Genomic DNA, 17,794 nt, shown 5'->3' on the forward strand with positions numbered 1-17,794 from the left:
TCCTCCTCTTACCCTGGGTCTCAACAGTTTTGCTCTAAGTGTTGTGTAATCATTTGGTTATTTTCTCTAACTGTGTGAAAAGGTGCTTCTCTTTCTTCAATAAGTAGTAACATTTTTGAGTTACAGCAATAGTAGAGAATAATTCCTTTTCGGGGAATAATTATAGCTTGGTAAACTGTTAGCCTTCATTATGAATGACTGTATGACTACAAGTGCTGGACAATCACTTTCAGCCTTTTTATTTATGGATAAGGTTGTCTAAACATTTACACAATGATAATTTAATAGTGTTACTGTAAAGTCTTCTATACGGTTGCTTTTTTTTTTTCTTCTTCCTCTCCTCTTATATTAGTAAAATATTTTCCCTGTAGTGGTGTCTGATATAAACTGGGTATTGGAAGAAGCAGCTTTGGCCTTATGATATAGCTTAACAACAAAACATAAGGGTTTTCTTCTTCCTATTGTTTTCCTTTTAGTTAACTCTTTCTGGTTAGTTCTCTGGAGGAAAGCGGGTTCAGTGTATGATTGCGATATAAATTTTGAAACATCTTATTCCTTGTTGCTTTAATACTCCAGTTACTGTGATCCTCCCTCCCCCTGACTCAAGTACATTGGAACAGATCATCTCAACACTAACAGAAGAATAACTCCAAGCACGTAGGAGTTGTCACGTGAATTTAACCTTAGTTCATCTAAACATCTACATGGCAAGGATCGTCTCAGTACTAATAGACTAAATCCAAGCATGTAGGAGTTGCCATGTGAGTTAAATATATAATTATCTAAGCTGGTACCAGTCTTTAGTTGTAGCCGGGGACTTATATTGGAAAAGAAAATACAGGCATTGCATAACCACAAGAGGTTTATTTATAACTGTTTGCATATGGGTTTTTTTCCTGGAAAATTAGCATGTGTATGTATTCCATAATTTGAGGTGGTTTTTTTGTTCCACTTTTTGCATGCATGTAGTTCAAAGCAGAAGTTCTGGCGTTGGCATAGAAAAATTAGGAGTATTTCTACAATCGTGCACTGCAGTGAGTAGGTAATTTTGTTAATCTTTCTAGTCATCAGTTCAGGTGTGAATTCTGGTAGTATTTTTTCCCATGTGAGAGTCTAGCCCTTTGGGGACACTAGTAAATTGAGGTTATGGATATAATCCATACATAGATAAAGTTGGCATGGTTTTTGAAAATGTGCAGAAATAATATTAAGTTTTCTCTTTTAAATCTGTGCTTTTAGATCTCATCTTTGGGACCTTTCACCATGTCCATATATAAATACAAAAATATGTGTTTGTTTACTGACTAAACAGCAGTATTGGTTTTGTCACGAGTGTAGCATTCTCTCCTGCTTACTGTTGCAAAGTACCTCCAGACTATTAGTAGGAACATCTTATCTACTCTGTTAAGTGCATAGCCATTTCTGTTTTCTTTTGTAGTGTTGAACTGGGAGTAATACAAATGATTCGTGGTGGCTGCTTTAGTTTTTACTTGTTGCTGCCAGCAGCATTATTTTCTTCAGATTGCACTAAAGGTAGTATTTTTTTGAGCAAGCTTTTTACTTTCCTTTTTGGTTATTTTCTGTCCTTTTGATAAAGGTTTTGATTGAAGATCTTACAGAAAAGCCAAGCAGTTGTTTTTTCATTGCATCTGTCATTGTGGTACATAGGGTAAGGCAAAGACTTCAATTTTATTTACAGCTTGTATTTCTTATATTTATTGAGAAAAATAGAAATTTAGCTTCTTTTTAGATTATTTCAAATTAGTTGCTAAGAATTTTAGTGGTATAAAATTATTCTGTGCTATCTCATTAAAATCAACAATTTTCTACAGAGGAATATTATTTTAATTAATTTCATTTTGCTAGTTTTTACTGACAAAAAGATAGATGACTATCTGAATTTGCTGTATGAATATTCCCACTAAGCTTTATATGAATGTCTCCAATTTCTGTGAATGTTTGTGAAACTTTCCTGGAGATGCTAGTCACAGTGATGCCTTTATACTCTCATCCACCAGTGTCTCTAAGTTTAAGTAGGAGTTTTAAAGAGGAGGAAAACTTCTCATTTTGTTTTTATTAGTCTCCTGGCATTGATCCACAGAATACTCCCATCTGTGATACAATACATGAAGTAATATTTGCATAGGCATTTACCTTTCCCTTTCAAAACCAGGCCCTGGATATGCCAAAGTTCTCAAAACTGAAGATGTGTTTATCTTCAGCAGCGCTCTTGAGGGTAGTGTCAGCCCTTGTGCGCACCATGCAGGGACCACTCTGCTCCTCTTCACTCCTCTCAACTGTCTGGCCAGGTCAGAGCTTCAAATGCTTATCTACAGTGCCAGAATAATTTGTAGGCAGTAAACTCTAGCTTTTGGGGGTTCACGCTTATTTTTTAGCTCTTGTTGCATTCTCTTCTGTGGTGTAATTTTTATTGTTTGCTTGGGTTTGGGGTTTGATTTTATTTCTTTGTTTGTTTTTGTATGGAGAGCATTTAGTTGGGTGCTGGTTTAACTTTCTTTTTAAGAATTCAGTGCCTACCTTGGCATCCTTTTTGGAGTCTTTCCTTCGGTTCCAAGATTATTTTTTCTGAGTGTTTTCTTCAACCTCCTAAGTTCCAAAGGCATATTAAGACCTTGTAACCCTCACTGGAGGAGACTGCAATTCCACTGCAGCAGACAAGTTTTGTGCTTGGTGTTCATTGCACCTCACATATCACCTTGTATCTTTGCTTAGGAGATGTTTCCTCTTATCTGGATCATCTTCCTCCTGACAGCTCTTTGGGATCAGGCCTGAAGCAGTTTCACCTTGAAAGGAAGTATTCAACATCATTCTGTTCAGTAACCCCTACATCTAGTCTGATTCCCTCGCAGCCCTTAGCCTTACCATCTCCATCTCTTTTTGGTTACCGTTTTTTTTTATTTTTTAACAAAATGGTAAAATAACAAGAAGCCACTCTTCTAACCAGAGAGAAATGGAATTAATCCTTCCCATCTAAAGAAAAGAATGTACTGCAGTTATTTTCTCCTGCCAAAGAGAAAGAGATCTTGGATCAGAGAGGTCTGGATGCCTGTATTTGTTGGTTCAAGATAATATGCAAGACAGGATGATACCGTCTCTTTAACAGAGGTATTGGCCCACATCTCTTGGTTTTCTGGACGCTTAATTCTATGTCCTCTGTCAGAACACACCTTTTAGTCTGTAATGATCTGGCCATTATTGTTGTGTGCTGTTTGGGCTCTTAAGTTCTTGTGCATAAAGTATCCTTTTGGTGGTATAAAAAGAATAGCTGTTCTCCCCCTGCAAATCAATTTGGGATATTAGTATATATAAAAAGTCTCTTCTAACCACTACGTAAACCACTGGAGAATAGCAGGACCATTCTGGACTTGGTTTCCCCCTATGCTTACCTTCTGTAAGTTGTGATCCGTACAATGGATTTTTCCTGGTGTTTCCCTGCATCCCCTTCCCATACACTGATGAGGTCCTTAGGTATTCTGTGCCACATAGCAGCCTACCCCTATGCTGAATCCTGTGCTAAATTCCACATCCACTTCTTTTCAGGCATGTCTCCAGATTACATGGATTCCTGACTGGTGTTTCATCAACATACCAGTTCCGGTCTCCTGGACAGTCTTTTCATCTGTAAGTTAAATAAATAACTTGAATCATATCTGAATACCTATTGACTTGAACCAAAGTCCATGTGATAATCAAGGTACTCTGTACTTCCTTGACTACACAACTCGTCCTTCCATCAGAAAGGCCATGCCTGGTTTTAATTATCTTAAATTTAATTATAATATATTTTAGTTATGTGAAACTGGGATGATGGTAAAGGACAGAAGTACAATTGGAGAGAGAGAATTTTCTAAGGAAAACGGGTAATGAGGAACACTTTTAGAATGGGAAAAAAATTAATATTAATCATAAATCTAGAATGGAATTGCCATTTGTCTCCTGTCACCTAAGGAGTGAATTGTGCTTAAATTTAATACCAGGGGCAAGGATTTAACTAGATTTAAGATGGAGTTTGATTAGTTTAGTTTATAAATAGGATTATACAGTGTTGTCCTCTGCATTGCATAGGATTAGAGTTGCGATTTAAGGATGACATATCCTGCCCAAATTGCAATTTAGCCACTCAAAAGATACACATCTCAGATAGTCAAATCTATTTCTTTTCCAAGACTGCTTAACACTATGCATATAAATACATTAGGCTCCTCCCTGCCTAGCTGAGACATTTAACTTGAGTCACCCACACATACTTAGAGGTGCTTAAATTGTCTAGATATCTGGACAGCCTCCTAAATTCTCTGTCATTCCCAGGAGAAGCTTGAAAAGGTGAGCTGGGGATTAGATCTGTGACTGATCTCATCTCATATGAGAGTGGTCATTACTGTCCCTGATTGATAGAGCATTCAGCTGGTTGTGCCATATTAGAGCACTGACAAATATGGGTGCAGCACTCAAGCTAGGTTATTTAAACCTGTGTCTTCCACCTTGTAGGGGAGAAAGAGCTAGGCAACAGAGGAAAAATGCCTTTCAAGTAACCAGGACATTAAACTGGAAGGATGCGTATCTAATTTTCTAATCAGTAATTCTGGAGATGGTTTTATCAAATGACAATACATATTTTTTTAAATGCATAATTATTTTCCGGGATTAAGATGTGGAAATTGAGTTCTGCCGCTTGCAGCTAATATCTCAATTTCTGGATAACGTTTGGCTTCCTTATTTGCTTTCTCAGTTTCAAATGCTTTCACACAAAATGTTCTGTGGCTTAATGCTTTTGATTACTGCAGTAAGGGAGGCATGAATTCATTCCTCTTAATCTGGCTTCCATCCTTTAATCAGTCTTTCCATTTCTCGAGTGAGTTCTCCAAACAGCAGGCTGTTGTCAGGAGGCAAGAACCATCCTTCCTATGATGCCTATACTTCAAAGAGGGTAGATAGAGTTAATCTGAAGTACATGGAGGCCTTTTAGATTTACTGTTGGTTCCATACATCCTTGGTAGAAAAAAAATAAATAATGTAAATGGACTGGATTGCTCTTTATAGGCACCTGTGATTTCTGTGCATTCTGTAGAAGTGCAGACATTTAGCTAGATACAGTGACTTTCCAGTGCTACTCTCAGAGACTGCTAAAGTGACTCTGTTGCTGTCTTCCCAGCCATGCCCATTTCCTCCATTTTTCTGTGCTTGAAACCTGCATTTTGATGACAGCACCAATATTTGATAATTAGAATTTTATACAGTTTTATTCCAGTACCGTGTCCTGAATTATCTGAATATCTACAGTTACAATATCTTAAATGTAGAAGGAATTACTGAAGTTATTGAGTTCCTTCGTTCCTTCTTACATTACCTACCTCTGAGGCAAATGGGTATCTTTATTACTTGATAATTATATGTACTAGTTCAAAGTCTGACAATTCCAAGCTATCTTTTCAGAGCTCCCTGTAGAGACAGCTAAAGATAATCTCATTCTCCATCCCTGTTCAATCACTATCTACCTTTTGCTAAATACTTGTAAGAGAGAAAGAGCCGACTTTATTAATTCCCTTAGTAAGTCTGCCCTTCCTCTTGGCTGGCTGGGCTAATCTTAGCTGTATTTTAGAGAATAAGCAGATTCACCTTCTTTTCCTTTTCTCATCTATAGTCCCTTGACTCCCTCGAAGGAGCCAGCAGAGACCTACGTTTAATCAGTGTTTCCCTTATCACAGAATATATTATGATTGTCACATGTAATGGTCAGGAGGGCCATGGATGTTCTCCCTGAAGACTGAGAACACCTTACTTTCCCTGATAAATATGTACATGCAGGGTTTTTTGGTCATAGTGATTTAATAACGTTGCCATAAGCCTTATAGGTGTATCTTTACTTTCTATTAATAAGTCTGATTTAAGAGGAATGCACAACTGAAAATAGTCTTCTGACCCCCGACAAGTTCCTTTGCAAAGTTTCCAGATATTAATAGTTTGTCTCTTCTTGAAACTGAGGTGGCATCTCCAGTTTAGTGACCGTAGTTTTAATTCCCATGGATTTTGTATTTTCAAGCCCAAATCAGAAAGTAGAAGAAAGAATGAATTTCAGAATGTTCTTATTTCATGTTTGTGCCTCCAGTTATTTAAGCTAGTAGCTTTAAATAATTGTTATTTGAAGCATAGCACAAAAGCAAGTTATTTTAAAAATCAAGTTTCCAAACCTGGGGTCAAGAAAAGGAGGTGAATTCTTTGTCTGTTTGTCTATGATTCCTGCTTCATCCCAATAATTTCTAAACTCCTGTCTGATTTGAGCCAAATTTCACAGGGGAACAGATATTTGGAAGATTGTTAAACTCCTGCACATATTATGAAAATGTGTATCTTTGCAAACGTTCCAGGCAATGGAAAGGTGACAGTGTTAGTTTACATGTAAATAGATACAGGAAACCAGAGAGGAAAGGCATCTTGCAGATATCCCAATTATGGGAACAGCTTTACTTAAAGCTCACAATCAACCATGACAAAAAAGCCTTGAGAGAACTAGCTTTAATTAGTTCCAGTGTTCACAAAAAAAAAATTATTTTTCTCTGCAATATTTATTCCTTTCCTGGCAAGAATATTTCTCAAACTCAGACATGGACAGTGAAAGTAAATGGTGGCTAGAATTAATTCTAGTATTTAAATTTAGGGAAATATACATATGTAAATACACAACCTTAAATGTTGCTTATGAAATTACGAGGAAATCTAATTTTGTCTGGAAAATAAGTTTTTCCTAATGATATATTTTAAGGTGTTTAAATTATGGTTTGCAGAAATTATGATATATTAGAAATAATTTATTAAAATTTAACAAGTTTTAAAACTTTCATGCAGGTAATTCCTACTTGCTACATAAATTTGCTAAATGAGTACTGATTCTTTTGTAGGCCAAAAGATGCAGCCTTATTTATCTTTCATCAGAGTGTTATAACAGAAAGGCAAACAGTGTCACATTTCTTGTTAATAAATATGGGCATGAGCAGTTTCTTTGATTTTTCTGTAAAAGATTATTTATTCTTTGGAAGTCATATGAGTCAGACTAATAGAAAAAACTTCCTATTGCAGCTTCTAAATGGGGTCCTGCAAAGAATCTCATTTAACTTCAGAATAACTACTTAAAAGACCAAGAGTTTGAGAGTCTGGACCCCAGACCTCAGCCTTCAAATGACATACAAACTAGAAACTTCATTGGGTTTTTTTTTCCTCAATTAACTTGTGAAATTGAATTTTTGCAGGTGCGAGTTTAAAGTAGGTGATAGCAACAAATAATGCTATAACTGAAAGAATTATTAGAGTCATAGAATGGTTTGGGATGGAAGGGACCTTAAAGGTCATCTAGTTCCAACCCCCCTGCCATGGGCAGGACGCCTCCCGCTAGACGAGGTTGCTCAAAGCCCATCCAGCCTGGCCTTGAACATTTCCAGGGTTGGGGCATCCACAGCTTCCCTGGGCAACCTGCTCCAGTGTCTCACCACCTCACAGTAAAGAATTTTTTTCCTCATGTCCAACCTAAACATACCCTCTTTCATAGAATCATAGAATAGTTTGGGTTGGAAGGGACCTTTAAAGGTCATCTAGTCCGTCCCTCTTGCAATGAGCAGGGACATCTTCAACTCAGGTTGCTCAGAGCTTCATCCAACCTGACCTTGAATGTTTCCAGGAATGGGGCATCTACCATCTCTCTGGGCAACCTGTTATAGTTGTCCCTTGTCCTGTCACTACAGGCCCTGGTAAAAAGTCTGTCTCCATCCTTCTTATAGGCTCCCCTTTACATATTGAAAGGTCACAATAAGGTCTCCCTGAAGCCTTCTCTTCTCCAGGCTGAACAACCCCAATTCTATTAGCCTGTTCTCATAGGAGAGGTGCTCCAGCCCTTTGATGATCTTCGTCATCCTTCTGGACTCGCTCTAGCAGGTCCATGTCCTTCTTAATGTCCTGGTTTGAGGTAGCCAAAACCGCAGCACTTATGTTGGGAACCCCAGACTGGACAGTACTCCAGGTGGGGTCTCACCAGAGTGGAGTAGAGGGGCAGAATCACCTCCCTCTATCTGCTGGCCATGCTTCTTTTGATGCAGCCTAGGATGCGGTTGGCTTTCTGGGCTGTAAGTGCATAATGCCAGCTAAACACCATCCTGATATTTAGACTTGTTTAGGTATCCACATGTAACACAAATGCATCCAGAATGCTGTTTTCACTTTTGGATACCACATTGCTAGAAAAATGCCGATAAATTAGATGGTACTTGAGTGAGAGTAATAAACATTACTGGAATAAGTGACATTTTATATTTTTTTCCTCCTAAATAAGAACAAAAATGTATAACTTGAAAGAATTGCTAGCAAAGAATGGGTATGACATCTATAAATACCTGAAGGTTACAAACAACAAGAAATAAGAGCTAATATGTGTAATCTGAAAGTATAGGGGAACAAAACTGAGAGGGCAGGAGGGAAAATTGGTACATTTTGCTGTGTATGAGATGTAGTTGGCTGTAGAAGATTTTACCCATTAAATTACTGGAAACTCCCTACCTAAAATGATGAAAATTGAATGGGAAAAATTCTGGAAAAATACTTGTACCAAACAGCACTGCACTGGGTAGGAAACAGTCATATCTGAGTCCTCCAGTCTTTACTTAACGCATCTTTTATTCACTTCAGTGGGGAGTTTTGACATTATACTGAGTGAAGGATGAAATGATCAGTTTCTAGCCTTCAACAATATAAATCATTAGTGCTTCTGGACTGTTGAATATTTAATAACATTTCTGTTCAAAAGTAAACAACTTCTCTGTGAATGTTAATACCTTTTTCCCACAGCATGTCTGTTCAAACATGCTAAGTAGTATAAATGGCAGTAGATAGGGCAAAACGTTGTTTATGCACATTCACATTTTTTGCAACAAATCCTCTTCTGAGGAATTTTATTGTTCACAGAGGGGAAAAATTCATCTACAAAGAAGCTCAGCTAGTAATAAGGTGATTATTACACATCTGTACATCCCATTTGATAGTTGGCATATCTTAATTCTTCTTTTAAAACCGTGAAAAAGAAAATCAAAGCCAATAATCTGTCCTTCATGGGTTTGGTATCATAGCATAAAATGCATTTAGGCATTTGGGATCACAGCATAAAGTGCAGTGAAATTTTCATTTTTTAAATACATGGCTTATCTTTGGCTCTTGCAGTGCGAACATCACTTCTTCAAATGTCTAGTAATGTTTTGAGGCATGAAAAGCTTCTGATTGTCATTGTTGACACCTGTTGTTTAGCTTAGTAAGTGAGTACTAGTTAGTGTAGTGTGTATCACTGGTGGATTAATATACAGGAACTGCATAAGTAGCTCCTGCATTGCATAAGTTTTCTTAGTCCCAGCCCTCTCTACATTGGTCTTACTACTGTAGATTCCCGACATTATTTATTATTTCAGTAGCATCCAATTTCCTTCTTGGATTTGGCAGTAAGGTCAACACAATGAAAGGCCCAGACTGTCATATTCCCCTTCCTTCCTTCCTTTCCTCACCCATGCACAGCCACTCATTTCTTTCATTTTTGGCACATCATAAATTAATATTTACCAGTTGTAGCTTGGTACCAAAGGAATAATTATTTTCTAATCACTCTGCCTTCAGGGGGTTCTCCACTTTGCGACTGGGGAAAAAGGGCAGGCTTGGCCACCGGGGGTGAGCGCTTCTGTGTTTCCTTTGTAAGGACAGCTCTGTTATTAAGGCAGGGCACTGTGTGTTGAATTCTAATTGCCTTGTGCAAGGGCCAGCCTGTTTGGAAGCAGCCCAGTGCGGGAGGTGTTGGCTGCGATTAATAGTGCTGCAGCCCGAGGGCTCCCTCGGCATGGGGAGTTCTGGAAGTTGGTGATGCACAGCTGATGGGCAACTAGCAGTCCAGTGCTGTAGCCAGGGTGGAACACCTTGTCTTCCCAGTACCCATCCAGGTTACTTTTCTTACCAGCTGGGAAGTTCAGGTACCTTTTCTTTAAATATTTGTTATTTACTGCAATGAACTACTGACCATTCAAAAGCAGGTTGTTGTATCCATGCTATAGAAGTATGTTGGCATTCATTTTACATGCATTTGGTGAATTTTATAAAATTTAAGTTACAAAACTGATGTGTGCACTTAATAGGCCTTATGCTGAACCAGTAAAGGACTATGTAACAAAGGTTGATATATAGAATATACATTCTTCAAAAATTGTAGAAAATTTTCAAAGGTAGTATGTTATGATGGATACGCTAAAACCACAGAAACCATACCCTTAGTTCTGGTACTAAGGTTTTGATTTTAAATTAACACTGGATTAGTTATCTGTCTCTGTCAAGACTATAATAAAGGGCTTTTGTTGCAATCCATCATAGGGCTTTTGTGTTATACACCATACATAGAAGCTGTTAACAGGAAAACTTAGATTAATGCTGAGAGAAAATGTCATCAGATAAAACATAGGTCTCAAAAAGCAATTTCAAATCACATAGTTTGTTAATACTTTTTTAGCCTTTGGGGAACAGAGGAAAACTTGTAATCAAAAATTAATTTGAGCATTCTTGGCTGTACCTAAATTAGAACCCAGGATACTTCCAAAATTGTTTTTAATCAAATGACCTGACAGAAGCTCACTAGGAGACAACTAATGAGTACAGGGTAATCTGAATAATATTTGGTAACGCTAATAAGAAATTTTGCAGGTCTTTTTTCAAACCTTACATGTAATAATTTAAAAGATTTCTATTTAGAGGTAGGAGTTTGTGTGTGTGCATTTATATAATGCAAATACATTGTGCATATGTTTTATATTTTTTTAATTAACTTCTTCGGAAAGCTTAATAGAAATACATGTGCAAGGAGTCACTTTTTTTTTTCCTTGATTAATATCGTAACAATAAAGTGCAGTGAGGTTCCACATGACTTAAATACTTCTCCCTTAATATATGGACACGTATGATGAATATATATTTTTTTTTTTTTTTTTTTGTAGTAAGGTGTCATAAGACCTTGTGCCTGTTTGGGGACAGTGATTCTCATGTTTTCTGTGCACTATTCACAAGATCGGTTTTGTAAGACTTCACTGTAGCTTAATACTGTAGTTTCCATGTTGGAAGGAAAAGAATTGGTGATTAGTATTTTGAGCCTTTAAGATTTGGATTTGAATAATGCAATTATATTCTGATTGTTTACTGTTTTGTAAACTTAAAATATCACAGGTCATGAAGGGATGGATCACCATATGTGTAACAAAAGTTTTGGTTTAAAGATACTGAGAAGTAAAATTCTAAGGAAAAAAAAAACCAAAACAATTACCAATTAATTCTAATCTAGCATCTGGAAATCTTTAGTGGTGTTATTTTGTTTTTTCATTATACTTAGGGATTTTTTTTTAATCAGAAATTTTATTCGTTGTCTGTTCTGTGTATTTTATGTTACATGTATTTTGTAAGTAAGTTGTTACACCAAAAAAAGTTCACTCTCTCTTTTTAATTTCCCTTATTGCTTAAAATACTTAATGTGAAGGAAGTTTGTATGACTAAATGTTTCTTGCTGTAGACATGCTAAGCAATGTCATGTCCAACCACGTTCACTGAATTTTGTCTATGAGCCAGAAATGCAACTGGCTTCGTGCCTTATTGCCCCAGGTAGTCCTACTGTTCAGGGTAGGTAGTGTTGAACCTGTTTGGTTTTTTTTCCCTTAAGAGCAATTTGATATAAATAGTTTCTTTACTAAGACAAACAGAAATGTTTTTATGATTATTAGCAAAACACATCAAATAACTACACTTATGGCGGCTGGATTAGTTTTTGGTTTGTTTTTTTTTTTGCTTTTGCTGCAGATTTATTAAATTTGATATAAACAACTTGCATTTAAAAGACACTTACCATAGTAAGATAGAAGCTGTTGGTAGTGGGGAAAAATGAAGGAAGCAATGTAGTTAAAAGAATCTGTGCTTAACAAACTGACAAATCAGTAGGTACTTGTTTGTATTCCAGAAAACCAGAGGTGAAAACAAAGGAAAAAACTTCAGTCACGTGAAATCAAGCTGAGCTTAGCTGTGTAGAAAGAAACTATCTAAAATAGCCACAGTTTGTAAGCTGCTGTGCTCTGAATTGTTTGTGTTTGAATTCATTAATAGGAATTTTGCTTAACAAAAGGGACGAGATTTGCAAAATCCACATGTTGTTTACTTAACCCTATTGTATTTTGCACCTGTATTGGGAAAAAGAAACGAATATTGAGATGAATATTCTCTCCTTGTAGTTAGGATACCTTAGTTTTTTGCTCTGTACGCATGATCGGAGTGAAATCTTTCATTAGGGCTTGAGGGGAGGAGAGGACTGTATAGATGATGGTGACAGGTTCTGTCATCTGCGTACTGGGACTAGAGGGGCCAGTTACAGCACAAACAAAACACAGGTGGAAGGAATTTCAGACAAGTGTGTAAGGACCCTGTGGAAGCCCAAACCCATACAAATGGGTTGTAGCTGGAGTCAGGCTCTGAAGATCTTCCCCAGCAAAACTGGAAGTGGTACGGAAGCCCTGAGGGCTGGACATATTCAGTAGAAAGTGGTTGCCACATGTTATGATGCTATATTTTGTTACACGTAGCTCAATGACTCGACCCAGATTGCAGTGTTTCACTCACCAAAAATATGCTGTTGCCTCCTCTAAAACTTGAGTTAGCCCCTGTAGTTATGAAATGGTATGTCAGCTTTCTCCCCTGAATATTGCTGCTGTTTCTATTAATGAATTTGTACTTGCTGCATTGATACTGGAGGGTCATATTTTGCAGCCTTAACTGTACTGAGAATTATGCTGTTCTGCCGTCACCAGAATCATCTCAATCTCAGTGTCAATTAACTATTTAAGATTTTTTTGAAAAGCTAATTTATCACAGATAAAACTCTTAAAAGTCAGCATAAAAATAATTAATCGCTCCTTTTCTTCCCACCCCTAACTTGCCAAAATTGCCTTCATTTTTACTACACTATTTCATGCTAGTTGCAACCAATATAGGGCTGAAAATACAAAATTTTTTTCCAGTGTAAAAAAAAAAATATTTTTTCATTTGTTTAGCTGAATAAAGGTGAAACTTAGACATTTTGGCAAGGAAGTAGATGTAGCTGTGGTTTGTGTCTATAATCAAACCCATAATTTTCAAACGTTTTTTCCACATACTTTAAAGATGAGTGTGCCTGTATGTGTGCAGGTGTGCATGCATACACATCTGGGAGAAAATCGGCTGGATGGTAGTAGCTGAAAAGTAATTTTAGCACTGTCTGTAATTATGCCTTAGAGATTGAGTAGAACTCAAGTCCTACCCATTTTGTGGCTGTCGTCTGTTTTCTGCTTATCTGATGTCACAGATATACTGAGATGCATTTTAAATACATTTTATAAGAGTTAGATTGTTTTTTACAATCTGTTCACTATTATCTTGCTAATCAAATGGTTTCCTATACAAAGTTACTGAGATAGAGACTTCAGTCATCCATTGATATATTAATCCATCCCTGCATAATGTTATCTTCAGTTCAGCAACAGAACATTTGGAGAATGACGTTTGAGAGACTGTTATTGGTATTACTTCAGGAACAGTATTTTTTATATTTGTGACTACAAATAAATTAAGAAATATTTTATTAATGACTTTAGGGTTTAATAAAAAAATAAATGTATGAACTTCTTTTATATACCCTATATAGGCATTGCTCCTTATGTTGTCTATTCAAAAAAGTTGTTACACATTTGGTCAATCTAATATAGGAGGTCTTAAACTGTAAACAGTTCATTTTACACTCAAACAGCACTGATGTCAACATCACTTTCGAATAATATATTTTGCATTTGTTTTCTTTGACACTGCTTTTTAGTTACAGGAAGTTCATCTTTTCCTCATCACTTGCAGTTAGAAAAAATTTTGAGAGCGAGTTTCAGAAGACTAAGATTTGAGGGAAGTATTCCAAGGAGAAGATCTTTCATTCTGTGACATGGTTCATAACAGAAAGGATTGCAAAACAGTAATTTTAACACATTTCTGTTGAATTGTCAATTTAAGATGTCAGTTGTCAACTTGTCAGTTCCAAGATGTATCCTCTAAGGGATGTTAATTGCCTTTAGAGTTTTAAAATCGTTATGTTGACTCAGCAGTAGGTGGTAGTGGCCTACTTTCTTGAAGGACACCATACTGTTGGTGTCTGTCATTTCTCAAGCTTTTGCCTGGACCTTGATCTTACAGTGACAGCTGCAGAGAAAAAAGCTACATGAAGTCTTTGCACATTTGCCTTTTCATAGTAGAGGTGTGTATTAGAAGATCTTCGTCTTTGTATTTTCTGCAACTAGTATAACATGATGTCTCGTAGTATAATTAAAACTTGACAAGAGAATGAGCCTGTTTTATTAACTGATGCAGTGCTGATTTTATCAGATTCATTAACACATTTGAGGATTTTTATTAGCTACTTTCATTCTGTCCCAAAGTCTGTATAGTGTAGATGCAGTTAGTACATGATTATGTAAGCAAATATAAGAACTATTGTATATTCTATTTCTGTTTCTGAGGGTGGGTGGGGGAAGTGTTAAATTGATTGTTGTGTTTCAAGCTGTGGTCTGTTCTGCCAGCAGCTAGAACGTGATCAATTAAACGAGGCACATGAAAGGCATTGCTGTTGCACATTGTTAAAGGAAAATTACAAGAAGTAAGGTAATATCAAGGCATGAAGATATGCTCTAGAAGTTGTTGGAATTAAATTTAACCCTGTGAAGGCAAGGGCATTCAGTGCTGCATTATTGGTATATTATATAAAAATTATAGATTAATGTCTTTTATTAATGCTAAGAAAATAATGTCAAGTTTAGTAAGGATGAAATGTAACCTAATCAGAAGTGAACTTTTATTTAAAAAGACACGTGATCGTGAAATTTCATTAGTCTTCTGAAAGAAAAACTGAAGTATAGTTTAATTACCAGTTAAAGTGCAGGGCAGGTTAGTTAGTTCGTTTTCCCCACCTTAATGTTGTGCTTTCATTCCTACTTGCCTTACAGTACTTACTAGAAAACCTGAATCATTACTGTGACAACTGACATTTCAAATTTTTCACAAGCTTCCAGTAAGGCAACATTTCTTTGCACATCTTGCACTTCTGAGATGTTTCTACAGGAGGGGAAGGGAAGGGAAAGGAAAGTTGAAGGGAAAACGATCACCGTTTTGTACACTGCTGCTCCCCAGGGCCTGTCTCTTGGCACTAGCGGCAGGGTGAAAGCGTCCTGGTCGGAGCCATGGGAGCAGCGCTGCTCCTGCCGGTTCTCCTGCCTGGGCGCAGGGGACAGGCATCCCAAGAGCAGGTTTCTCAGCTGCTGCCAGCAGCGTTTGAGAAGTAGGAGATGGAGATAGAACAGCATCACCCGTAAGGCCCCCGATAGCTGAAGAAGGCTGTGCAGCACACTAAACAACTTTGCCTTTCGAAAAGATGGGCAGTCAAATGTCATTAAGGCTATTCTTCTAAAAAGATAATAATTAACTTTCATTAGCACCATTGTTCTGCAGTTCTTTAATAGGAATTAATTGAAAAAGCAACTGAAGTGTTTTACCTAATTCGTAAAAAGTCATGTATCAAAGCATGAGAGATTGATAAAAACATGAGATACTCAGTATGTACACGTGTTCGTATTCTGTACTCATACTTGCAACATACGTGGTGTTGTGCCAACCATTGTGCAACTTAAGTAGCAGAGGGGTTTGTAAAGAAGATTAGAGTTGGCTTCTCAAGTGGATTCAGAGTGCTACAAAGGATGCATAGGAAGTGGGGGAGAAGAGTTTTCAACAGTAGCTCTGCAAAAGAGATCAGCATCTCCTTGTAAAGAGGAGTTTCAGTTTAAGATCACTATAGAATAAAGGACTTTCAGTTAACTCGTGTAAACTAGAGTTAAACTAGCTTCTTAAGAATTGCTTCAAAGATTTGTATGGGACAGGAGGGAAGAGGAGGGATTTGTGTTTGAAGATTGCCTTCCCTTCCCCTGAGTTTTGAGCCGGGGAGCGGTGAGGCTGAGGGGAGGGAGAGCTCTGAGACTGCGCGACAGGAGAACTGTGAGCCTCTGAGGAGGTGTCACGTAACCTTTCTTTCAGCCCAGGGATCCTCTTATGCACTGACAGGCTGCTTCTCTTGTCTGCCTGGTTGGGGTTGTGAACAGTTTCCAGGGTTTGCTTGGGAACAACATGGTAGCAGGATTTTATGATCTAGGAATGAGCTTTTCCTTTGCTGACCAAGTGGCTTGGGTAATGTATGGTTTGGGAGCGGGGTGGGGGTGTGTCTGTATTCTTTTACTGGGGGTGTGTCTGTATACTTTTCACCTAAAGGATATACTAGATTGTAATGGTGCCTTTTTTTGTTTTTTCCTCTTCCACAGCTCTAAAGCTGCATAATAAATAATAGTGATTTCAGAATTTTTCAGCTTTCTTGATAAGAACTTCATTAGGAAAGACATCTTTTATAGGAGTGAAGAAATTATTTGGGTACAGTAAAGTTCAGTTTGCTGTTGCACACCTGTTTCACTAAATACGATTGGGGAGGAATCGTCAAGATCTTCTAGTGGTTGCAACAAACTGCAAAGAATATGTGGTCTGTGGTGGACAAATTACTGGCAGGTATTTTTGTTGTATACTGCGTCCTGTGGCAATGAGTTCCACGATTTGTTAAATGTGCATGAAATGCCTTTTCCTTTTGTTTTTTTTTTTTTTTTTTTAACCATGTTTGAGTGGTATTTTCCTTCATTGCCTCCTTGTTCTTGTTTCTGTGGGAAATGGGGAAATATTCTCTGTTTGGGTTTTGCATAGTTTTTAAACGTGATGCATAATTTGGAAGGTGTCAGTTATATCTTCTGTCATTTGTTTCCAAGTTTATTCTTAATTTAAAACTATACCTTTTCCCATACTTGCTGTTCCCTCTGCTACCTTTTCTTGTTATACTGTATCTTTGGGTAGGACAACCAGAGCTGTGTTATTCAGATATTAGAAGATGGTATTTGTGGGTTTTGGGTGAGAAAAAAGGCCAAAGAGTAGATTTTCTGAAAATTCTAGAGAGGTCAATGCAAGAAAGTTTCTAGTGTCTTAAGTGGACTTTTATTCAGGTTCAGAGTTGTACATTTTGAGGTTCAGGGAGTTCGGGTTTACTCTCTGCTTGTAAAGCATCTTTTTTGTCTATTGGAGAAAATGTTTGGGCCAATACTGTGTCTTTTCATCTGTTTTATTAAGTGTTCTATCATAAACACATCAGACTGGTAAAGGGCCATACACACTCAAACGCTTTTATTTGAAGTTGGTTATAATTACTTTTAAGATTATTTTTTTAATTGCTGTTACATACAGTTTGCTAAAGAATCTGTCACTTGGTCATCTGGAGCTTTATGATCTATATGTGCTATAAATTGGGCAAGTTTTTTCATGAATGATATAAAGTCAAAGAGGACTATCATCACTTAGCAACATCTTGATTATATAAGGTAAAATGAAAGAAAAAGTGCACTAGCCATCAACTGCTTCTATGCCTGTTATTTACAGATATTTTTTTAACCTTCATAACCCAGATCTATATGAGACAGAAAGAAATAAGGACTATTTCAGTTTCTTTTATAAGTAGATTTTTACTTTTTCTGTGAAAACATATCTTTACATACTTGTTTGGACCTCTTTTTAAAAGACTTGCCTACTGTGCTGTTTATACAAGAGTATCATTAAAGGCAGTAATCAAGAAAGGGCTTAA

General features: G+C 37.0%; 1 protein-coding gene across 2 annotated transcripts in view; it reads left to right on the plus strand.

The window, feature by feature from the left end:
• The window catches only part of WASF1 (WASP family member 1), a 101,373-nt gene that overhangs the window by 48,623 nt on the left and 34,956 nt on the right, over nucleotides 1–17,794 (plus strand). The window contains exon 2 of one of the 2 annotated variants that reach the window (XM_054194854.1): nucleotides 3,562–3,642. The gene's annotated coding sequence lies outside the window, so the exon portion shown is untranslated. Of the gene's footprint in view, nucleotides 1–3,561; nucleotides 3,643–16,620; nucleotides 16,681–17,794 lie in introns of those variants that run through there. The other variant, XM_054194855.1, reaches the window with a different exon arrangement.

Source organism: Rissa tridactyla, chromosome 3, assembly GCF_028500815.1.
Source record: "Rissa tridactyla isolate bRisTri1 chromosome 3, bRisTri1.patW.cur.20221130, whole genome shotgun sequence".
Lineage (NCBI taxonomy): Eukaryota > Metazoa > Chordata > Aves > Charadriiformes > Laridae > Rissa > Rissa tridactyla.